Genomic DNA, 25,793 nt, shown 5'->3' with positions numbered 1-25,793 from the left:
TTATAAGTTATTTCAATGAATTGATTAGGTGACATCTTTGCTTTGAAACTAGTCGCTTAAAATCCATGCAATGCTGTATGTGAGAAAAAAGAATGTGTACATGTATGTTTAACTGAGTCACCATGCTGTACAGTAGAAAATTGACTGTAAACCAGCTATAATGGAAAAAAATAAAAATCATTATATATATATGTATATATAAAAAATCCATGCAATAGCAGGAGAGAAGTTACCAGTGACTGAAAGGCGTTTTTAAGAAAAATGCAAAGTTACTATTGTATTCTCAGAGTTTATTACTTTAGAATTCTTCGCTTAAGTACTTATCTCTATCCCCAAATTTTAGGAGTACTTTTGTTTGGCTGCATAAAGACACAGCTATGCCAGGAATAGATTAGATGCCATTGCCCATTCTGGAAATCCATTATACCAGGTATATTTTCTTGATGCTCACGCCTAACTTCCATTAGTGTTAATGAGAGTTGCATTCATGCATGGAGTAGAGAGTAGATCCATTATCTCTAAAGGGCAGATTCCCTTTTAATACATTGCTCAAGTTTTATTACATGTTTCCCTTTTGTTTATATTATGGAGACTCTCTTCTTCCTTTGTAGAAGGTGGAATATAACTACGGGATGAATTACTTTTGTTGCAGGAATCTTTTAGACAGTTTTTAGGCCATGCTAATGTGGAAGTATTATATTTTATAGTCTTTGTTCTTATAAAACTGTTATAATACTAGGTTCATTTAGAACCAATAAAATAGTATAGATTTAAATCAAACAACCATTCCAGTAGTTTCCAAATCACTTGGTGATATTCTCAATCATTTTCAAATCTGCAAGAAGTAATTTCTCCAGCAACTTAGTTTGAATACAAGGAAAATGAAGCTATTAATGAAAACTTAAGTATTTCTATAATGTTGGGTCAAGTTATATGGTGCCAAGTAAAATATTTTGGATTTTTTTATATAGGTTAAGAATCTTTAAAAATGAAAAGATAGGAAAGGAATGAGGTTTTTTTGACAACTGTTATACGGATGGATTTAAATAATGGTGAGAAATAATCATGAAGATTGCCCCGTTATCCCCTACATTCTTCTACTTCCACATGGAGTTCTTCTTAGACATTCTCTCATCACTGGTATGGATGATGAAAGGAGCTAGCCTTCAAAGAGGTAATTCTTTTTTGATACAAATAGTAACATGGCAATTTTCTGTCTGATGTACTAAAAAAAAAATAGACTGAACCAATTAAATACCACTTACACATATAATTCCTGTTCATTTTACTTGTTATAGTATATTAATAAAAGCACAACCTTTGGAGATTGTTGTCATTACTCTATAATAAATAATGTATAAATGGTGTTTCCATTTAAACAGAGTGAGAAAAAATTATTTTTCCCCTTCTAAATCAGTGGCTAAAAATCAATTTTCAAGTGCAATGCCATCTGAAGAAAGTAACTATAATGATTTTTCTTTTGCTAATATACTTGGGAAAATATCTCTAAAATTGTCAGTATTACCTTCAATATATAATTACTAATAATTAACAATAAAGATGTGACACTGTCCCATTTGTACGGGGGCTATGTACAGTAGCTGTTCTCCACATTAGATTTGCAGCAATCTCTTGATAGCATTTACCATGTTTTATTTTGAACAGATTACTCTTACACTCTCCCTTCTTCCCACACCTTGGTTTATAAGCCCTCTGTGAAGAGTCTTATCTAATTCTTCAGATAATTTTTCTGTGTTGCCTTTAGTCTTCCACTTTGAACCATTTTTTGGAGCCTGTTTTTTCTTGTTTCTATCCTGTTCAGTAACACCTGAATTTTCTCTGTTAAAACATTTGTGTCCATTTCTGATACTCCTAATAATGTGATTATGTATCTCCAGATTTGTTTTACATGAGATGTCAATAAGCATACATAGGTTTCAGTTTGATTGTTTATGGGTTCCTGTGTTATGTGTGGGAAAAAAGCAAATACTTATTGATACACCTTCCAAAGCTGCTCATTCTTTAGTCTTTCTTTTACATGACAAACTTTTTTTTCTGGTTGCTTAGGCCCAAACCCATGAGGACATCCCTGATTCTGTCTCATAGCCTTCTGCTAATAATGTAAGAAATCCTGCAGGCTGTACCATATAAATATAGCCAGAATCTGACTACATTGCACCATATCTACTCTATCATAATCTTGATCCATACAACAAGTTGGTTGGCTTATGTATCTTTTCAAAGAACAACATTGGTTTCATTGATTTTCTCTATTGTTTCTCTTCTGTTTTAAATTTTATTGATTTCTTCTTTTGTCTTTATTATCTCATTCTTTCCCCTTGCTTTGGATTTATATAGTTCTTATTTATCCAATTTATGACTGTAGAAACTGTAAGGAAGGAAAAATAATTTACCCTCTTTCCTTCTGAGTCTTAGCTGAGATCACTGTAATAAAAGATATGTCGACAAGAAGAAAAAAACAGAATTTTTATTTTATTTTTTTTGTCTTTTGTTGTTGTTGTTGCTATTTCTTGGGCTGCTCCCACGGCATATGGAGGTTCCCAGGCTAGGGGTCAAATCGGAGCTGTAGCCACTGGCCTACGCCAGAGCCACAGCAACGCGGGATCCGAGTCGTGTCTGCAACCTACACCACAGCTCACGGCAACGCCGGATCGTTAACCCACTGAGCAAGGGCAGGGACCGAACCCGCAACCTCATGGTTCCTAGTCGGATTCGTTAACCACTGCGCCACGACGGGAACTCCTAATTGTTTTTTGTTTTTTGTTTTAGAGCCACAGCCACAGCATGTGGAAGTTCCCAGGCTAAAGGTCTAATCAGAGCTACAGCTGCTGGCCTACACCACTGCCACAACAACACCATATCCAGGCTGCGTTTCCAACCTACACCACAGCTCACTGCAATGCTGGACTCTTAACCCACTGAGTGGGGCCAAGGATAGAACCTGTGTCCTCATGGATACTAGTCAGACTCATTACTGCAGAGCCACAGTGGGAACTCCAATAGTGTAAAATATTTTAAAAATAGAACAGCCTTGAAATCTTTACCAAATCTTGGGCCATATACCAAATGTGACTAATTACCTGCTAAAACAAAGACATCAACAATATCCATAGTATTTAAGTAGGATCTGAAGTCTCATAATATTCAAAAATCCAGAGTAAAATCCAAAATTACTCAGCATATGAAGAATCAGGAAAATCATTACTCACATAGAAAAATGTCAACAGACTCCAGCCCTAAGATGATGGAGTCATTGACAGAGACATTCAGTCGGGTCTTGTGAAACCAGTGGGAAAATGGTACCCATGTGATATGACTTTTTTCTGTTGGTGTTGGTCTTGATCACTTGTTCTGACTTGAATACTCTCTCACAAAATCCATGTCCACTTGGAACATGAAAATATGATCTTTGCGGATGTAATCAAGTTTAGATGATGTCATACTAGATTAGATTGTACCCTAACCCCAAACATTGCTGTCCTTTTACAAAGGAAACTTGGAAATAAACATGGATAGGCAGGAAAGAAGGCCATAGGAAGATGAAGGCAGCACTTAGGGTGAAGTCAAGGAGTGCTAAGCATTGACTGTAACATCAGAAGCAAGAGGAGGTAAAGAAAGATACTTTTTCCAGAGCCCTCAGAGGAAGCATGGTCCTGCCCACAATCTGGTTTTGGTTAACTTACCAGCTATTAGAAAATACATTCCTGTTGTTTTAAGCTAGTTTGTGGTAATTCATTATGATAGTCTTGTAAAACTGATGTACTGCTTAAGGTGGTGTCTGTCAAATTTTTCCATTGTCAAGTTATTGTATTTCTCTTGTTACATGCAAGTCCCTAAATCCAAACTAAACTTGAGGGGAAGGGATTAAACCTCACTCTCTGGAGGGAGAGAAGCAACACATTTGTGGACAGATGGTAAAAAAAAAACCACTACAATTATAAATAAATACTTTGGGGAGATACTTTGAAGCTTTGAAAATATTCTGCCCCTCTTAAAGGTGTTACTTACTGGTTTTAGCATTCATCAGTGGACTTTGCCCTGAGCAATTACTAATGTTCTGGTCTATACCCTCATTCTCTCTACATCTATTCATTGGAATTCTTCTGTAGAAAGATTTGTTCCAACTCCCCATTTGTTTATTAATCAATTATTTATATCAGCATGGATGAATAAATATAATATTCTTTGGGTTTATAACTCACTGTGATCCTAGTTATGGTATTTCGAAATTGTCCCAGCTTTGGCTGTTGGGAGTTCTTTCTGTTTCACTTCTCTGTCTCTTCTCCCTTTCCTTTTTCTTTCTTTTCTTTCTTTCTTTTTCTTTTTTTTTGGGAGGGGGGCACACCCGTGGCATATGGAAGTTCCCAGACTAGGGGTTGAATCAGAGCTGCAGCTGTGGGCCTATGCCATAACCACAGCAATGCGGGATCTGAACTGCTTCTGAGCTTTGTCTGTGACCTACACCACAGCTCACAGCAACACTGGATCCACTGAGCAAGGCCCCGGCTTGAACTCACGGGCGTCCTCATGGAACTAGTTGGGTTCGTTACCAATGAACCACTTCAGGCACTCCCCTCTTCTCCCTTTCTTGATTCTTGTCTTATTCTGTCATAGTGTAAGATGCACCAGGTTCATCTTCTATTTTCTCAGTTCTAGCATTAGATTAAGCCATTTCTTCAAGGAGCCCAGATTCTTTTGGGAAGTGGGTATTTAGACATTGAGCTCTGAATGTGAGGTGTGCTTATTGCTACTGGATGTCAGTTTTTAGGCCCTTAGCTGACAAAGCTAGGAAATACGTGTATGTATATCAACCCATATATGCACAAATATCTGTATCATTGAAACTACCTATCTGTATATGTATTAAAATAAGAATAAATTCACATTAATATTTCTGAATTAACCCAGCACCATAAGGTTTATTGTAGCCATTCTTCCTTGCTTATTTGTAACTGCTTTCTCTGGAAGGGAAAATCTAGGTCCCATTATGTACAATTTATTTAATTATGTGTTCAACCCCAGATACATGTAAAGTAGTTTCAGAATTGCTAATCCATAGCTCTGTGAGGGACAAGTTTACCAACAAGACAATAGTGGTTGAATACAAATCATCTTGTCTTCAGCCTTACAGTATCCAGTGAAAACATTGTTTTAAAGTTAGTGCAGCCCCCTTTTTTTCTTACCCTCTTCAGTGAAGTTATGTTATATATTTGTAATGTAATGAGATTTTTTTTGTCAGTCTACAGTCTATCCTGAAATCTCCTGACCTGCTGGTTATTTTTAAAAAATTTGTACACAGGGAAATTCAGTCTTTTTTGTGTATACTTCTGTGTGTCTTGAGAAATGCATAGTTGTGTATCTGACATCAGGATACTATGGGGAAAATTCTATCACCTTAAAGTTTCTTTTTGCAGACCTTTTGCAGGCAACTGCTCCCTCTATTTCCAACCTCAGGAACCACTGATCCCTTTTTATCCCTAAAGTTTTGCCTTTTCAAGAATGTATCATATAGTAACCTTAATCTTTTGTGTAATTGGCAAACTGTTTTTCAAAGTGACCACACATTTTACATTTTCACAGTGTATATGGATTTCAGTTTCTCCGTATCTTCACTTACATTTAAACTTTCTGTCATTTTGATTATAGTCATTCTAATGGGTGTGAAGTGGTATCTTGTTTTTGTTTTGATTTTTTTTTCCCAAATGACTAACAATTCTCTTTTCATGTACATACTGGCCACTTGTATATCTTCTTTAAGAAATATTTATCCCTTTGCTCAATTTTTAAAAAGTAAAATTCCACACAGTATTATTTACTGTAGTTTTCTAGTAAGTTTTAAAATCAGGTAGTGAAAATTCTCCAACTTTCTTCTTTTTTCTCAGTTTTTTTTTTTTTTTTTTTTGGTTATTCTGGGTCTCTTGCATTTCCTTATAAATGTTAGATTCAGCTTGTCAATTTCTGAAAAAAAGCCATTTGGGGTTTTGATAGAGATTGTGTTTCCTCTATAGATCAATTTTGGGTTTTATGTCTTTTTCAGCTGTTTTTTTCCCAACATAGTTTATCCTGTAGACTGATAAATTATTTAAATCCATTACAATGTCATGACATAGGAATGAAAGGAGACAAATTGGGGCATAATAAAGATAACAAAAATGGTTGCTTAGGAGGCATGGTGAGAAGAGTGGTTAGGAATATATGCATTCAGCTGAATGTTCCAGAGCGATGAGTTTCAAATATCTGTGGTATACTTTTCTCACTGTGAAAAAGGTTATCTTTCCCATGAAGCTAAATATGACAAAACTAAAGGACTTTTAAATTCAGAAATTATGTTTGCCTTACATTTTTAGTGCTATGATGTCATTTAAATTAATATTATGTTGAGACATCATATTTTAATATAAAATTTGCAGCTCTGTCTTGATTCTGTAAGTTTTTATTTTCTCTATTTTAGTTTTCTAAAAGCTTCAAATTCTGGAATGTATTCTTTAAAGGACCCCTGTATCAGTCAAGATTCTCAGCTGAAAGAAATAGAAAATAGCTCTAAATATTTGAAAAAGAGAATAATTCATTAAAAGGATACTGGATATTTCATTACCCCTTTAAGAGGGCTAGAAAATTATGGCAGAAGGTTTGTTGTGGAAGTGACTCTGATCACATTTACTTATTCTAACATACACCACAGGAAGTTTCCAGAAAGACCTTGATAATCTTATTCTGAGAATATGAATCTGCCACCATATTTTAGTGTTAAAAGCTGGTGCTTATAATGGAAACTTTTTAAAGCTCAGTTTAGTTTAAAGCTCTCTGTGATCATTCAATTAAATTAGACAAATGTGCATTGACCACCCACTATGAGCACTTGGCTAGGCTCCAATCATGAACCCTGCTATGTTTGACTTGGCTTGCAAACAACTTAGCCATGTTAAATGTGTTTCCTTGCCTACAAGTGAATGAGTAAGGGGAAATCTCCAACTCTGTTGGGTTTTGATACTAAACAGCACATCTCTGAGAGCCCTGCTGCACCTGATGTATACACAGAGAGAAGCAACAAGAATAATTACAATCAGGCTTCTGCTGGCTGTGCTTAAGATCGAGTGAGCAGAGTGCCAATCAGTGCAATTCTGCAGAAGCTTGTGATGGGAGCTTCCCTTTTCGCACAGCAAGATGTCCAGTTTGTAGGAAACAAACAACCCTTGCATGCTTTTCCAAACTATAGTGCCCCCACTTCAAAAAAATCACAGCAAATTGCGAGTGCAGAAGTGGTTTCCTGTGGTGTTAAATATAGGAATGCCTTCAAGATGTTGCACTTTGGATTTCTTTGTGGCAAGCAGGCAAATGAGCTGAAGCAGCAAAACAATCAACCCTTATGCCTTTGTTTATGTATTATGGTAAATCTTAGCCAAGAAGCATTGTGTGTTGATGGCAAACTTTCTTATATGTTTAGTGTCAGGTGCAAACTTTTCTGTGGTTCCTGAGACTACCTTTAGGTGAAAATAAAGTCTTTGTTGGTAACATAAACTGTCTTAGTCATAGGAACACCAAATGTCTGAGAGACTGAGAATGGTTTATTTTTTAATGACATACTTATGTAATATAGTTGGGTTTATTCTTGGTAAGTAGCTGCTAAGTATTAGATTAAATTCATTTTGTAAATACACAAATATTAAAAAGTAAAATTAATTCCTGACTTTTAGATGCAATAAATTTAAAATAACTTAGAACTATAGCAGTTTTTAATGTACAATTAAAGTATTAGAGTAGGTGAATATTTTCTTTCTTTTTTTTTTTTTTTTTTTTGGTTCCCAGGCTAGGGGTTTAATCGGAGTTGTAGCTACTAGCCTATGCCAGAGCCAGAGCAACTCAGGATCCAAGCTGTGTCTGCGACCTACACCACAGCTCATGGCAATGCCAGATCCTTAACCCACTGAGCAAGGCCAGGGATCGAACCCGCAACCTCATGGTTCCTAGTTGGATTCATTAACCACTGTGCCACTACGGGAACTTCCACTTTCTTTTTTTTTAATATAATGATTTTAATTTTTTTCCATTATAGCTGGTTTACAGTGTTCTGTCAATTTTCTACTGTACAGCATGGTGACTCAGTTACACTTACATGTATACATTCTTTTTTCTCACATTATCATGCTCCATCATAAGTGACCAGACACAGTTCCCAGTGCTACACAGAAGATATACAGATGGCCAACAAGCACATGAAAAAATGCTCAACATCACTGATTATTAGAGAAATGCAAATCAAAACTACCACGAGATACCACCTCACACCAGTCAGAATGGCCATCATTAGTAAGTCCACAAATAACAAATGCTGGAGGGAGTGTGGAGAAAAGGGAACCCTCCTGCATTGTTGGTGGGAATGTAAGCTGTTACAACCACTATGGAGGTACCTTAGAGATCTATACATAGAACTACCATATGACCCAGCAATCCCACTGTTGGGTGTCTATCCGGACAAATCTTTCCTTGAAAAAGACACATGTACCCGCATGTTCATTGCAGCACTATTCACAATAGCAAAGACATGGTGAATATTTTCTGAGTGCATCTGTGATGAAACAATAATTTTTAGAATGTTTTCCATTTGTATATGTGTATATGCATGGGAATGTGTATGAGTATGATGAGGTGGTGATGACAAGACGCTTTTTTAAAAATAAAAGATCAAAGGCTTTAGGTATCATATTAGTTACTTATGGCTGCATAACAAATTACTCTCTAAATTAGCTAATTAAAACTGTTAACATATTATCTTGGAATTCCTAGAGTCAGGAATCTAAGGGAAGTTCAGCTGGGTGGTTCTTAGGAGGTTGCAATCAAGATGACAGCTGTGGTTGTATTCATCTGGAGGCTTGACTAGGGCTGGAGGATCCACTTCCTGGATGGGTCATTCAACACCACTGCTGTCTGGAGGTCTTCGTTCCTTATGGCTGTTGGTAGGATTCTTTACTCTTCTCTGTTTGGACCTCTTCATTGGGGTGAATGCATAGCCTTTACACATGACAGCTAATTCTCACAGAGGCAGCACTCCAAGAGAGAGTATAAGACAGAGGCTACTGCCCTTACTACCTAGTCTTGGAATTCATCATCTGTCATCTCATTATTACTCCATTGGATACACGTATGCATCCTGTTCAGTGTGGCAGGAGCCATAAAAGTTCATGAGCACTAGGAAGTGGGGATCCTTTGAGGTTACCTTGGAGGCTGAATGCCACAGAAAGTGTAAAGGGGCTTATTTTAACAGAGGCTTGTGATCTTTGTACATCTGTAGGTTATGTATCTTAAGATACTCTATGCTGGTCTACTGGTTTCAGATACTCTATGCTGGTCTTGCTGGTTTTTTTTCAGCAAGTTGTTTTGCTGAAAGAAGAAAAGGAGTAATCCCTCTTAAACCAGTCTAGGTTTCACAAAGTTAATTATGCTAAACTAGTTAAATGAATGACCTATAGTTCTGATTTCTTCACATTGTAAAATTACTATCTCCTTATGTAAAACATACAATATCACCAAACATTCATCGGATTGAGAAAAATTTTGTATAAGATTTTTGCAATTGTAGGACATAGCATCTGCCATTTGATATGTATTCAGCATATTTGAAAGAAAATAATTGCCATGTTATTTTCTGATGTATATTTATTAACAGAAAAGGGAATTTAAGTAACCAAGAATAACCGAGTAGTATGAGCCACAAAGCTATATTTGGGAAACTTGTAACAGAATGATGTAACTAATTAGACCATTGTCAGAATAGCTGAACATTTGCTGTAAGTTTATAGTAAAATAAGAACAAACAAAAACAGAATAAAACCATGTGTGATGCTTAAATATTTATTTAATATATTCAAGAGGGAAATGTCTTTTTGCCCCCAAACACATATATTTTATTCCAAATGAGTAAAAAACATCACTACAAACATAACTTTATGAAGTTTTCCAATATCATAGGTTCTCTTTTTAGTCACAGATATAATTTTTCATTTTTCCTGATTAGTTTTTAAGCACATTTAGAGCCCTTGCCACCCTTTAAAATGACTTTAACAAAATATATTAAAATATTATCCTATAAATTCAGAATTTTATCAGAGTCCTCTGTTGTGGAGGTTAGACCTCTGAGTTTCAGGATGTGTTTTAAACAGTGAGCAGCTGAGCCTGGACCAGCGCTAGAACGGTTTCTGACTCTGAATTGAGTCTTCACATTTCTAATAGGAATATTATTTCTTTGTTTCTCTCATATGAACACATTTTACATTTGGCTTATATACAGAGGCTCAGGCTAACAAAGCCTGAATTTACTGTGTCTTTATTTAGTAAAGGATATTATTTCTTGGACTTGCATCTAATTTATAATTTAATGTATAGAAATGTGCGGTCTTGTTATTGACATTGAACCCCCCAAATGCCAAAACACTGAACCCCCAAAATGCCAAAACATTGATAAATACATTACCTAAAGTTTGCAAGTGCACTGATAATTCCTTCTATCACTCAATACTTCCTCGATCTATTTCAGTTTTGTTGCAAAAATCAACCATGCAGAATGACTTTAGATTTAAAAAGAACGTCAGCTTACTTGCTAGATCTTTTTATGGGAAAGAGGAATTAGAGAATGGGTGTATCGGTGTTTCTGGAAAAAACTGTAGGACAATCTGACTTTTCTTCCTTCTCCGTTCTTCTCTTACTAGAGGAGAAAAAAATTGGGAATAAAACGTCTGCATTTCTTTGGAAAAGAATTTTACAGTAGAACAACTCTTGAGAGAGGACACAAAAATGGCCTAACAACCTTGAAAGTGTTCTTTTAAAGTCTATTACATTCTGAAGTATTATTTCTAAATGGAAAGCTTTTTTCTTGCTTGATAGCTTTGATTTTCCAATATTGTATATGATTGCCTGCCTTAGTGTGCAAATTCAAATTTCAAAAGGCGTTTTATTTTTCTTCAAGAACATTGAGGTTGTGTTTTGCTTTGTGTTTTAACCTTGGCTTAATTTCTAGTCAGAATATTAGCATTTTAGAACATGGCTTTAAGGTGTTTAGACTACTCAAAATTTTACCTACCTTGGTATAGTTTTGTTAATGATAAAATATATAAATATTTACTTTTAATTGAATAAAATGGAAGTTTAATGTGACTTCAAAAGTATTGTAAATTACTCTACTTTATGACTTGTTACTATTTTTATTACCTTATATGGTGTTGAAGTTTATTTATTATAAATATTAAAACTTATATCAACAAAAGGAGTAAAATTCCAAGGTATTATTTTGATCTGAGTATCCATCACGGTCAGGCTTCTTTATCCTTAGATAAAAGTGGACTATTTCTAATATGTTAGATAAATCTGTCTTAATCAAATGCTTTGAACTTAATTAATTGTAGAAGGATTGTCAAACTTGGGTCATGGAACTGTTATAAGTTGAAGATTTTCTGCACTTCCAAATATAACAAATAAGATGGTAATTAAAAAGGAATACTTTAGAATAAGCTGTGTCTGAATCTGGTTGGTGTTTTCATGGCACATTCTTCTAAATGAAAGTTACCTCTAGTGTACCTGCAAGTAACGAGCAAAAGAGATGCAACTCCAGATGTGGCTAGAGTTTTAATTTGATTTTCTATAGGTGTGTGTGTGGGGGGGTGTTTCTTTAGCAAATTTGGAAGCAAGTATAGCCATCCTCAACCTTTTGATCATCCAAGGTCAAGAGAACATATTTAACAAAGTCACCATTGATCTCCACTTCTTAGTCACAGAATTTTCAATTCATGATGATTTCGAGAGTTATATATATGTTACTTTTGGAGGGGGGCAGAACAGACTATTGTTCCAAAGCTTTCTCCTGCAACTCTACAGCACTTAGCTATTTTTTTGTGTCTTGTGATGCTGATGCATAAACGCTTCCATGAAGTTATGATATCCAGCATTTTTATCCCAACCCTAGTTTGCTTTATTGCCCCTCTTTTCTGAATTTCTAATGAGCTTGCAATCTTTATCACCTATTTTTACAGTCTTGCTTTGAGACTAATATGTATCTTTATCTTGTTTATTCAATAATATGTAAAGGTTCATATAGATGAGAACCATCTAAATTTTTCTCTTACACATTATCCAGCACCTAGTATAGGACTGGACTCATTACAGGTGATCGCATCTGTCAGAATCAATTCCATCAAAATCTGAAACTTTTCAGAAAACAAAAAAACTAATTTCCATTTTGACTTTTTCATCACTTTTGGATGTACCCCCATTTCCTGTAGCTCTCAAACATGAAATCTTATATTAGCCTTTGTTTCTTCAGTTTCTTCCCCTGCAGTGATTTCAGTTGAATTCAATTTCTTCATTCTTTTTAGTGTCTGAGTATGAATAATATCATACAGGAAAATTCAAATTAATTTCATAAGGATTATTTTCCAAAGGTTTCCCTTTTGTGGTGTAAAATTATAAAATATACTCTCTTGGCTTAAGCAAATCGTCCTCATCCTTAACATCCTATAGTTTCTGCTTATCAATATCTGTATCAAATTTGAATTTTGCACAATTTAATTTCCGGTCTTTTCATTGCTCTTCTTTTCCTGTCTCTTCATCTTTTATTATTGGCCCAGTGAGGCCTTCTGGTTTCTGTGTTCAGTTCTTTTTCCTAGATCCCAGAATATCAACTTAATTGTTGATGGTAAATGTAATGATTGCATAGTGAGAACCCAATTTCACATGTTCATTGCAGCTTCTTTCTTGGTGTTTGGCATGGGAAATCACTTTATAATCACATTATAATTGTAAGTCCCTTATTAATTTGCCATAAGAAACTAGTCACTTAAACCATAAATACTCTCAAATCCTTTAAATCAGCACTTTCTCTCCCTGTTGTGGAACTGCATGGTGAACCAGTTCCTAATCAGAAGGTTGCTTGCTAAGTGTGGAATTAGAACGGGTAGCTTTGGATGAGGCTAAGATTGCTTCTGAGCAACTCTTTATGCTTGCAAGATTTTCTAACAGTATATCCTGAAATCTTGATAGGTAGAAGCTATAAAAACTGTCATATAAAAGCTACAGGTAGATTCTTTAACGGGTAAAGACTTGACTGCTCCTCTGGAGCTGATTGTTCCTTCACTCAGGGAAAACCTCCTGAATGGGCCTTTAATTGTGCAAGTATAAAGCAGGGATCACTTATGAATTATGCATTGTTCTTGGAGAAAAATGCGAAGTAATTGTTCACCCAAATGAAAACATTTTGAACTGTAAAGCTAAGGAGACTGTTTACTAATGTATGATTTTTGCCTCTGCTTAGTGAGCCTCTCTTACCTCAGTTTTTCCTCAGGAAAGTTGGGAAAATAATATTTGGGAAGATAGGATAAAGTAATAGAAGTAAACGTCTTTCATTGGGGTCTGATACCTAGTCTGTGGCTTAATAGTCATAATAAGTATGGTTCCAGAGAATATCACTACTTTTTAAAATAAATATTTCATTTCTTTATCCGGATTGAGATACACTTTGCCGGTAAAGGAATTTTTGGTCTTCATGGGTATGGGTACTTTGGACAGAAGATCGCAGACCACAGAATGGACTCCAGGCCGATCCCTGTCTGTTCCAGGAGGACCACATAAAAAGTCCCCGGCTGCAAGTGCAGCGTAGGAACAGCTATTGATACTACATACGACTAACCCAGATGGAGCAAGTAATAAGCACCACTGTGCTGTGACATGCCTGCCTGTTCCTGGAAGGAACTTTTCTTGAATTAACTTTCCCACTCACAATGCATGATCTTGAATAGAGGAAGAAGATTTCTGGCACAGAAACTGAAAAGGTAAGCTTTTAAGTGAGGTGGAAGAGAAGTATAATTTTGCTCTTACTAAATGACTCTTTGGGTATCTAAACTTGGAGGTGAGTTGGGATCCTCCTGTGTGATGTGGCAGATAAATCAGTCACTATTTCAGGAAATTAGACTGGCCTATTGTGATTTGAGTACTCTTGTTGCCTATTAAAATGCATTATCTGTGTTTCCACTTTCCAATGAAAGTGATGGACAAATGTTTAGTAAGCTCTACTGCATCCCAGCTGTCTTTGCAGTTAGATAGTGCCTGGTGACTGGATTGTCTCTGATGGAATTGACTAGAAGTGATGTTTTCCATTTGTAGACCTGGCCTACTAGCTTCCTGAGCCTTTTGCTGTGGTCTGTCCTCCTTCTGCGTAACTAGCATGACAATAAACAGAGAGATCTTAGAACTCATATGTGTTGAAAATGGCAGAGTTGCCACCAAACTAATCCTTGTTTGACTTCATGCAGAAAAGCCAGGGTTTCCCTGGAACTTATGCCCTGGCTTGTGTGTGTGTGTGTGTGTGTGTGTGTGTGTGTGTAAACTACCATATATATATAGTGCATATATGTATATTTCAACTACTGAATTTCTGGAATTTGTTTTAATCACTTTACCTAATGTAAGCAATCCTGTTTGGGCTATGGTGTCACAGCCTGAAAAGCTGGAGAAATACATGATATCATGGCAAAATGTTGGCATTTATTAAAACCATCTCCAACTATAAATCAGAATGCAGACCACATGCTCATATAGTAGGTGTAGTGGTTGGAAAGAGCTCAGCTATTTATATGTGTTGGCTGCTATTCATTGCTTCCAATAAAGTCTTACAGGAATTGGCTGGTATGTGCACAGAGATTGAGGGGAAGAAAACTCGCAGATGAAGGGCCTCATGGGGTTGGAAAAGCTAACTGCTTCCGAAACCCAAACAGGAAATAAGACTTAAAAAGGCTTCAAACTCAAGGGCCCAATAAGATCTCTAAGTGACATCAAGATGCTTAGCCTTACAGCAAAATTCAGATGAGGAGTGAGTGGTATCTTCCCAGCCACCTATTTTCCATGTCTTTGAGATATAGCTGCCATTAAGTTCACACACACGCACAGACATGGCAGGGAAGTTAAAAAAAAGGACAGACTGGGGCATGGCCACTGCCACTTGGAAGCTGAAAGTGACAGGAAATAATAGATCACAGACCTGTTTTGTTTTTGAGAGAACTGTGCTATCAAGGAAACCAGAAACCTCACCTGAGAAAGTTTTTGGCCCTCTGAGCACTGGTCCAAACTCAGTGCTCATTCAGATGTGCCATGGAGGAGGGCAGAGGAGGAGGAACCCCCTAGAAGGCAAATCCAGGGGCCCATGAGGATCTTGGGAAAGGGAGCTTCTCCCAGTGGGCAGAGTCACACTGGACGGGGCTCCTTTTCATCCCAGGGCGAGGTCTTCCCCAGCCCTATCCCATGGGGAGGGCCTTGTTTCAGTGAGCTATGATTACATCATTTTCCCGGCCTTCCCCCCGCCCCCTTTTTTTTTGAGCAGTTTTAGGTTTACATAAAAAGTGAGTAGAGCAGAGGGTTCTGGTGTTTTCCCTCACTGCCGTCCTCCAGTTTCCCTCCTGTTAACATTGTCCATTAAGTGGTACATTTATTACAACTGATGAATCAATATTGATACATTATAAACCAAACTCCATAACTTACACTGGGGCTCGCTCACTCTTTGTGTTGTACCTCCTATGGGTTTTGGCAAATGTATAATGACATATAACCAACATCATAATATCACGCAAAATAGTTTGACTGCCCTAAAAATGCCCCATGTTCCACCTATTTATCTCTCCTTTCCTCCTCAAGCCATATCCCCACCCCTACCCTGCCACTCATTTTTTACTGTCGTCATAATTTTGCCTTTTCCAGAATGTCATAGAGCTGTAGTCATACAAGCATGTAGCCTTTTCAGGTTGGCTGCTTTCACTCAGCAATCAGCATTGAAGTTTGTTCCATGTCTTAATATGGCTTGATAGTTCCTTTTTTAAAATCACTGGATAATATTCCATGTACCAGTTTGCTTAGCTATTTCCCTATAGAAGAATGTCTTGGTTGCTTCCAGGTTTGGGCAGTTATGAATTGCTCATGTGCAGGTTTTCATGTGCTTTTCTAGCTTTTCCGCTCATCTGGGTATGTCCCAAGGAGCATGATTTCTGGATCATATTCCCCTATATGAGTAGACTATGTGCCACTATATGAGTAAGAATATGTTTACTTTTGTAAGAACTTGTCAGACTGTCTTCCAAAGTGACTGAACCACTTTACATTCCTACCAGTAATGAGAGAGAATTTCTATCTCTCAACAACATTAGTCTCCTTTCTAATAGGTATTTTTATTGTACTGTCCTACTCCATCAATGTATATTGACTGGGGCCATGGCAGACAGCCTTTGGTACTGGCCTCTACTACCAAACACAAAGTAAAATAAAGCACTCATCCCTGGAGGAGAAATACCACATTCCAGAGATCTTGGACTTTGGACTGGATGCAGCAACTGGATAAGAATTTGAATTGTCTCCGTGGGGAGGGAATGGGTCTAATTTATCCGCTGACAAATATGTGCTGGTCAGAAAAGCAGACTGTGGTAGAGCTGGCTAGCTGTGCCTCAGAACCTGCCCTCCTTTCTTCCACTGTAATTGAAGGGTGGACTTACAGCTGCTCCATGTTTCCCAACTTCCATTGGATTTAGGTGTAGTCATGAGACTTTGCTCTTCCAGTGGTGCCACTGTCCCCTCTATGAGAATATGTGCCACTTCTGAGGTTGGTTGTATACACTCCCAGACCTGCCCTGTCATGTTCACTTCTCTTTGGGCTGGAATAGTGATAATGAAAGGTGACTAGAGGGACATCAGACACCGTACATTATAAATGACCAAGTCCTGTCGGTCTGAGCCTGAGTAATAGCATCAAGGACAAATGCCTGGCTGTCCTCACTTCTGCCAGACTGTTAGGTGAATGAATAATGAAATTTTACGGTATCTGAGCTTGGCTTGGTTCTATTTGTAATGGCAACTTGCTTCTAGTTGTATCTGTTCTAATTAATGCATGTGTCTAATGTAGAGTGTATATTTTCTTCTTGTCCTAGGCTCTCATAACATTTCCTATTTAAAAAAAAAATAACAGTCATGGACAGAGAGGTTATGATCTCATTCTAAATTTTATCTAGTCTCAGTGTGTTGATGGTCTTGAATGCAATATACTAGAGAAGGAAAGAAATTGGCATCTGTTAATTTCTTTACTACTTATACCCATACATAAATGTAAGATTTCGTTAACTTTGGGTCATTTCTTCAATTTTTTGAATGTTAGTTTACTTCTCTGACTAAGGAGGATAATAGTATATATTTCATAGGTGTATTATAGACATTAAATGAAATAAGTCATGTGAACAATCAGTGTACGATTTGTCCCTTAAAGGCTCAGGCAGCGTCACCAGCTATCTCTTAACTCAGAGGAGTTGGATTTTATGCCTACAATGAGTGGAAATCTGGTGTTTAAAAAAAAAAAAAATGTTCCAGGGCAGAATATCTTTTGACTTTAGTCAGAGCGAGAAAATGAGGAAGTGTAAAAGAGAGAGGTTTTGTTTGATTTCCTGGGGAAATAGCCAATTTTTCCAAATAAAGTAAAATAATAGCACCTCCCACTGGGCAGGGAGTTTGTAAAGAGAATTGCTGAACCTCTCTAGACCTGAAAATCCAACAGTTAGGGCAGATGCCAGAAACAGCGCTAAGGGGGTAACACAATGAATTGTGAGTGTGCACAAGGGTTCAGCAACTGGCAGCCGCAATGAAAACTGCCATGAGCATGTGTTACATGGAAGCTATTGGCAGACTAAGTTCAGAAATCCAGCAGCAGCTGAGGCAGTGAAGACAATAAATAGTTTAAATTGGCAACCAGAACTTTTACCAAACACTTAGATACACACGTAATGAGAACAATGCAAGAGGGAGTGTGAAGGAGAGTGGGAACTGGGGTTACCAGGGTTCTTAGGGGGGTCACGAAACCCCAGGGCTGGATTAACTGAACTATGCATCACTGTCCAGGATCTCTGCAAAGCCCCTCCATGGCACCAAGAAAGAAAACAAAAGAGCAGAGAAGCAAAGGACAATAAATCAACACTTACTTTCAAAAAGAGGACAGTAGAAAAAAATGGAAGGAAAGAGATTTTCCAGTGTCCTACATAAGGAGGAATTGATGGTTGAACCCAAACTTAAAAATATGTTATACTCATTGCCTGGTAAATTGATTTAAGCTGTAATTAAGATATTCTCAATTAAGTTTCACTTTGTTATGGTTCCCAATTTATAATTTTCAGAGGGACTTATTCTATATTTAAAACAATGCCCTAATAAATAGCTAGCTATTATAATAATGTCCAGTCAGTAATAAATTATATTGAATTAAAGCTATCACTTCCTAACCTATAAAGAAAAAAGAAGATAGACTTAAACAATCAAAGTTGAGTTTAAATTCTTCTCTGATATTCAAGTAATGGTGAAAAATAAATAAGCTTTAAGTGCAGGAAAAAAATATGAATAACTGGAAGAAGCAAGGATGCAACATTCAACCTAGAATATTCTCTTTCCCTAAGAATGTAAATTTTTACAGATCAGAGATAGTCTTTAGTCTTCTGTTTGTTTTACAGCAGGACAGTCTAGGTATGTGTTATTCGTGTTTTAGCCAGTCTATCTTATTTCCTACTGTTTCTCAACGTGAAACTTCCAGTCCAAGCAGGCTGGCTGCTCCCCACTTGACACCAGCCACACCAGTTGCTTCTGATCCCTCCTACTGTGCTCCTACCACTTTCACCCTTTCTGTGATGGTTTTCATTTCTCTCTTCTTCCAAAACCTTGCTCGTTCCTTAGAACCTAGTATAAAATCCCCTGACCTCTTTCCTATTATTGAATTTGTGTAGCATATAATGCTTTGAGCTGCATAATTTAACACTTTATTTTATGGTACTTTAAACATTTCACATGTGCAAGATTGTATTTGCCAATACAATGATCAATTCTTTGAGTAAAGGGCACAGGTCTTCTTTAGGGTACATGGTAAATGTTCAATAAATATTTATTTATTGATTACTTAATATGCTTCCTAATGTACATAAGTTACTTTTAGGAAGTAATTACACAGTGGAAGACTCACTAAAAAAAATTGATGGAGAAAGAAGTTGAGCAGAGAGCAGGATAAAAACAAAGCTTACATTAATGGTAGCAAATGACATGATTAACATCTTTTCTGGCAGCCTTGCAGCTTGAATTTGATAAAGGAAAGTAATTTCTCTAAAGAACCAAAAGCTAAATTGAATGATTGAATTTAACTCCATAGTGTAAGGCTGTGTTAGTAGATTTTTTAAAAGATGACATTTGAGTGTATTTTAAGTGCAATGCATCAATCTGCCATTGAGCTAATGAACTTGAAGTTAAAAATCACTGAGGAGTTTGGTACAGATGACTCCTTCAAGTATCCTTGGGGAGGCAAGATGCGTAGATAATTGAATGAAAATCTATCTTGACTGACCCCCATGACAACAATGTCCAGCTCACATTACAAATCACCTGTAGTCTTTAATGGACTACTTTTTAATTGCTCTATGAGTGTTAATGGTGAGTACAAGAGAGGAGAGTGTTTCTTCTTTGTCTCTTCCCTGTCCATAAAGTGAGTTTCTAGTGGTTGTTTGTTTGTTTACCCCTGGCAGTTTAAAATGAACTTCAGTAACTCTAGTTTAAATTTCATCAGAGAAGAAAAAAGGCACATTTGGTTGTCTTTTATTTTGCCTAATCTCTCTGTCTTTATGACTGTCCTGAGATTATGCGATCCAATTAGTTCAACTCTAAAATGTGGGAATCACAAGTAATTGGGGACTGTAACTAATCAAGAGGAAAATGAAACAGATAAATACTTTTTCCTATATTTTCTAGTAAGGATTCATCGTAGTTCACAGCCTGAAGTATGATTTTCTCTTTTTCTGAAGGGAAATGTAAATTTATAGAGTTGTTACACAAATAATATATTATGAAAGATTCATAAAATAAATACATGTTTTTGAGAAATGGTGAAAAATCACGTACCTGAACAACATTAAAATATGTAATAACATTAATAAAAGCAGAACCAATAGCTAGACTATTCAAATGAGTGCTTGGCCAAAAGTGGTCTTGAACTACTTTTTCAGAATTACTTGGGTGCTTGAAATGCAAATTCTTGGATCACACTGAATTGGAATCTACTGAATCAGAATTTCTGAAGGTGAATCACAACAATAGATATTATAAAATACCACCTCTGATAATTCTTATAAATGCAAGAATTGAAAAACTATTAAAATCCACTTAACTAAGTCATGATTTTAAAAATATGTCCAGACCTAATTAATCTTAAAAGCTTTTGCACAGCAACAGAAACCTTAAAGAAAATAAAAAGACAACCCACAGAATGGGAGAAAATCTTTAAAACTAACTGACAAAGGATTAATCTTCAAAATATACAAACATCTCCTACAGCTTTATATATAAAAACACAAACAACCTAATTTAAAAAATGGTTAGAAGATCTGAACAAACATTTCTCCAAAGAAGACAGATGGCCAAAAAGCACATGAAAAATGTTCAGCGTCACAATTATTAGAGAAATGCAAACCAAAACTGCAGTGTGGTGTCACCTTATACCAGTCAGAATGGCCATGATGAAAAGTCTACAAACCGGAGTTCCCATCGTGGCTCAGTGGCAATGAATATGACTGGAATCCATGAGGATGCAGGTTCAATCCCTGGCCTCTCTCAGCTCAGTGGTTAAGGACCTGGCATTGCCGTGAGCTGTAGCGTAGGTTGCAGACGGGGCTTGGATCTGGCGTTGCTGTGGCTGTGGTGTAGGCTGGTGGCTACAGCTCTGATTCAATCCCTAGCCTGCAGCCCTAAAAAGACCAAAAAAAAAAAAAAAAAGTCTACGAAAAATAAATGTTGCAGAAGGTGTGAAGAAAAGCAAACCCTCCTACACTGTTGGTGGGAATGTAAGCAGTTGCAACCACTGTGGAAAACAGTGTGGTGGTTCCTTAAAAAACTAAATATAGGGAAATATAGGGAATTCCTGTTGTGGTGCAGAGGAAATGAATCCTACTAGTATCCCTGAAGATGCGGGCTTCATCCCTGGCCTCTCTCAGTGGGTTAAGGATTCGGCATTGCCATGAGCTGTGGTATAGATTGCAGATGTGGCTCAGATCATGAGTTGCTATGGCTGTTGCATAGGCCAGTAGCTGCAGCTCCAATTCAACCCCTAGCCTGGGAACTTCCCTATGCTGTGGGTGCAGTTCGCAGTTCTTAAAAGAAAAAAAAAAAAGGAGTTCCCGTCGTGGCGCAGTGGTTAACGAATCCGATTGGGAACCATGAGGTTGCGGGTTCTGTCCCTGCGCTTGCTCAGTGGGTTAACGATCCGGCGTTGCCGTGAGCTGTGGTGTAGGTTGCAGACGAGGCTCAGGTCCCCCGTTGCTGTGGCTCTGGCGTAGGCCGGTGGCTACAGCTCCGATTCAACCCTAGCCTGGGAACCTCCATATGTCGGGAGCGGCCCAAGAAATAGCAACAACAACAACAACAAAAGACAAAAAGACAAAAAAAAAAAAAAAAATACCAACCAAACAAAAATCCAACCATCTAAATATAGAACTACTGTGTGATCCAGGAATCCACTCCTGGACATCTATCTGGAGAAAATCATAATTTGAAAATATATATGCACAACAGTATTCATTGCAAGCACTATTTACAGTACCCAAGACATGGAATCAACCTAAATATCCATCAACAGAGGATTGGATAAAGAGGATGTGGTACATATATATATATAATGAAATATTACTCAGTCATAAAGAAACTGTGAAATAATGCTATTTGCAGCAACATGGATGGACCTTGAAAATAATCATTTTAAGTGAAGCAGGTCAGAGAAAGATAAGTATCACGAGACCACTAATATGTGGAATCTAATACATGTGATACAAAACAACTTACAAAACAGAAAAAGACTCAAAGATTTAGAAATGAAACTAATGGCTACCAAAGGGGAAATGTAGTGGGGAGGGATAACTTAGGGAGTTTGGAATCAATGTATACACTCTGTTATGTGTAAAATAGAGAAGTAACATGGGAGTTCCCCTCATGGCTCAGTGGTAACAAATCCAACTGGTATCTATGCAGATTCGATCCCTGGCCCTGCTTGGTGGGTAATGATCTGGGGCTGTCATGAGCTGTGGTGTAGGTCACAGACATACTGCTTGGATCTGTGGCCAGCAGCTGCAGCTCCAATTTGACACCTAGCCTGGGAACTTCCATGTACCATGAGCACAGCCCTAAAAAGTTAAAAACAAAACAAAAAAAAGCATTTGTTTCTGTGTGTGTCTGTGTGTATGTAACTGATTCACTTTGCTACACTTGAAACTAACACATTATAAACCAAACATACTCTAATAAAATTTAAAAAAAGAATAGAAATATGTCCAGAAAGTATTCTCCTGTGGCTCAGTGGGTTAGGGATCTGAATTTGTCACTGCTGTTGCTAGTGTTGCTGCTGTAACGTGGGTTCAGTCCCTGGCCTGGGAACTTCTGCATGCTGGGGGTACAGCTAAAAAATAAAAAACCAAATGTCCAGAAAGGTAAACATCACATTACGAGTAGTTTTAATTCCTTACTGCAATGTTGAAAATAGGCAAATTCTCACTTTTTTTTTTTTTTTTTTGTCTTTTTAGGGCTGCACCTGTGGCATGTGGAAGTTCCAAGTTGAATTGAAGCTACAGCTGCCGGCCTGCACCAGAGCCACAGCAACAAGAAATCCGAGCCACATCTGTAACCTACAATGGCAGCTCATGACAATGTCACCAGATCCTTAACCCACTGAGCAAAGCCAGGGATCGAACCTGTGTCCTCATGGATGCTGGTTGGGTTCTTTACCACTGAGCCACAATGGGAACTCCATAAACTCTCACTTTTTAATTGCTGATCTTCGTTTTCCTCCTCAAATCTGGCATCCTGCAGTAATAGAAAAAATAGATGCAGTTTGATGGCTTCTGATAATATGTTTCATTTGTCTGTGGATCCCCATCTTTTGCCTAACAGGGGCATGTTGGGGAATTGTGGTGTGGTAGTAGTAAGGAGTCTATCTAAGGGCTTTCAGATCCAGGACTTAGCAGGCTCAGGCTGCCATAGCAAAATGCCACATATTGGGTGGTTTAAACAATCAGAATTTATCTACTCCCAGATGTGGAGGAGGTCCCAGATCAAGGTCTGGCAGTGTCGGTTCTGGTGAGGCTCTCATTCTGGCTGGCAGGGGCCCACTTTGTCCTTTCCTCTGAGCATGGGCAGAGGGAAAGGGCACAGTGAGCTCTCTCCTGACTCTTTTTTTTTTTCTTCTTTTTCTTTTTAGGACCACACCTACAGCCTAAGAAATTTCCCAGGCCAGGGGTCTAATGAGAGCTGCAGCTGTAGCCTACGCTGCAGTTTATGGCAATGCTAGATCCTTAACCCACTGAGTGAGGCCAGGGATCGAACCTGCATCCTCTCAGAGACAACATAGGGTTCTTAACCTGCTGAGCCACAATGGAACTCTCCTGACTCTTTCTAAAAGAATACTAAACCCATTGGATCAAGATCCCACCGTTATGATCTCATTTAACCATAATCACTCCCTTACTCCAAATACAGCCTTATTGTATGTTAGGGCTTCAATATAAAAATTATGGGGAAGCACAAATATCCAGTCTGTAAAAAGGATGATCTAATGCATCTGAGTGTGTCTTGAGAGGTGGGGAAGAATGGAGTGAGAATCTTTGACAAAACCCTTAAAGATAAGCCAATGTAGAGCCCAAATGCCAAAGTTTAAGGTGGTAGAAATAATATAGAAATAAAACAGAGCAGATAAAAGAATTGGGAGGAAAAGGATTAAAGTTAGAAGGATCCAGAAAAATGACCACAGTCACAACGTTACTCCCTTTTAGAGTATAACTGTTTGAGAGTAGAAGTGGGTCCCACTAACTTAAAGCTTCAGTGTTATGGGGTCAAGAGTTAGGGATGGTCCAAAGTTTGTTAACTTCATTAAATTTTTGAAATTACATAATCAAAATAATAATTAATTTGTATTTTAAGAGCCGTGCTGCTTATTTTGTATGCAATGGACCTAGCATTGAACGTCCAAAATGTTGATTGTAAACATATCTGAATAAAAACCAGTCTATTAACAAGAGCGATAAAAACCATATAACTTAGAAACATCCCTAGTTAGAGTCTGGAATGATCTTGTTATATTCAGGCACATAAACTAAGTGACTAAACTCTTTTCATCTGAGAAAAAAAATCTCTAGTGGGAAAAATATAGAGAAGATGGATATCTTGACTTTTCTTTCACTCTATCACTTTTTCTTTTCCTCTGGAGGTAGGTTTATGTGATAGGAAGGATTTTGTAGACCCAAAACAAAGAAAGGTTTTGTTAACTATGTGGGCTGCTGGCAATTCCTACCTCCTCTTTTCCTGATCTGAGTGGTCTTCCCTGCACTTTGTGTGAAGATGTACCCTTGCTTACCTTCTGAACTCATCATTAACCAATACCAGGAATGCATTTGTTACTTCAATCCCACTAATGCGGCAAAGTCTAGAAATGGTTCTGATGTTATTCAATAAGAATCTTACATGACTAAAATGAATTTCTTGGATCTACATGTCTGCTTAGTCTATACCTTCCATATAGGCCTCATCAGTTAGCTCAACTTGCTTTCGTGAATTCCTAAGTACTCATCTTCCCCTGGAGTTAACTCTTGTCCTGAACTACTTCCCTAAGCAGAACTCTTTGATTAGCTTTTGGAATTGCTATATCATAAGAAGCCATTTATGTCTTGTTCCTGGTGTAGTCATTACCTATTGTCTGTCTTCTGAATGACTGCATAGCCTAATACCTGGACACTTTTATAGGCCTGATTTCAGGTCTCGTCTGATTCTTAGAAACTTTGCTGTGTCTCCATTTGCCTGATTGGAGCCCCTCAGCCTTTGGTGGCTTTGGAAACAAACTATGGTCTCTTTGTACAGGAGGCTCTCCTTCAGAGCTCTGCCCTACTGAAATGTCATTGTTTTAGTTATCTCTCTCTTAGGGTTTTAGATTCCTTCTCTTGCCCACTGGCCAGCTTCTTGTTCATCATGCTTGCTTTGAGGCCAAGTTCACTCAACATGCAGTTAAGAGAAGTTTGCAGTTAATTTCCAGAGATACCGAGCTTGATCAAAGGCATCTGGTTCCACAGGAAGGGAGATATGTTTTTGAATCATAGACAGACTGGCAGAATTATTCCTTCTAAGAATTCCCTTAGGCTTAGCAACCTCCCCTCATTTATGGAAAGAGATTGTTTAATAATATAAATTCAAGAAAAGAAAAAAGATTTCCTTGGAAAACCTAGCCAACAGAATGTATCTTTCCCTCTGGACTAGTGTTTTGTGGGAATGAGGAACCCGGTGCCAGTAATGATTCCAGTTTTTGAGAAATTGATGGAAACCTGTATTTATCCCCTTCCTGCACAGTTTTTGCTGTTTGTGCTTTATAAGATCTCTTGAGAATGAGATGTTTTATGCTTCCGCTCATTCACCACTCTGCATTTCTCAATACATACCCAGAGTATAAGAAATCAAACTATGGATACAGTTTGTATGACTTTAAAAAATAATATTTTTTTAGCATTGTTGTAATGCCATTTTTCTTGGATACAAACATAGCAACAGCATTCCTACTTTGTGTCTACCTATTCTTTGACTAACAATCTCATGCTTTTACTAAATAATTCCCAATAAGCTTACATAGTCTTACCTGTTCATGTTGAAACAATGTCACTGGTAGGACCCCTTATTTGTGAACCCAACTGTAATCTCATGTTCTTGCT

The sequence above is a fragment of the Sus scrofa genome, chromosome 8, assembly GCF_000003025.6.
Source record: "Sus scrofa isolate TJ Tabasco breed Duroc chromosome 8, Sscrofa11.1, whole genome shotgun sequence".
NCBI lineage: Eukaryota > Metazoa > Chordata > Mammalia > Artiodactyla > Suidae > Sus > Sus scrofa.
Note: the sequence above shows the minus strand (reverse complement) of the source record.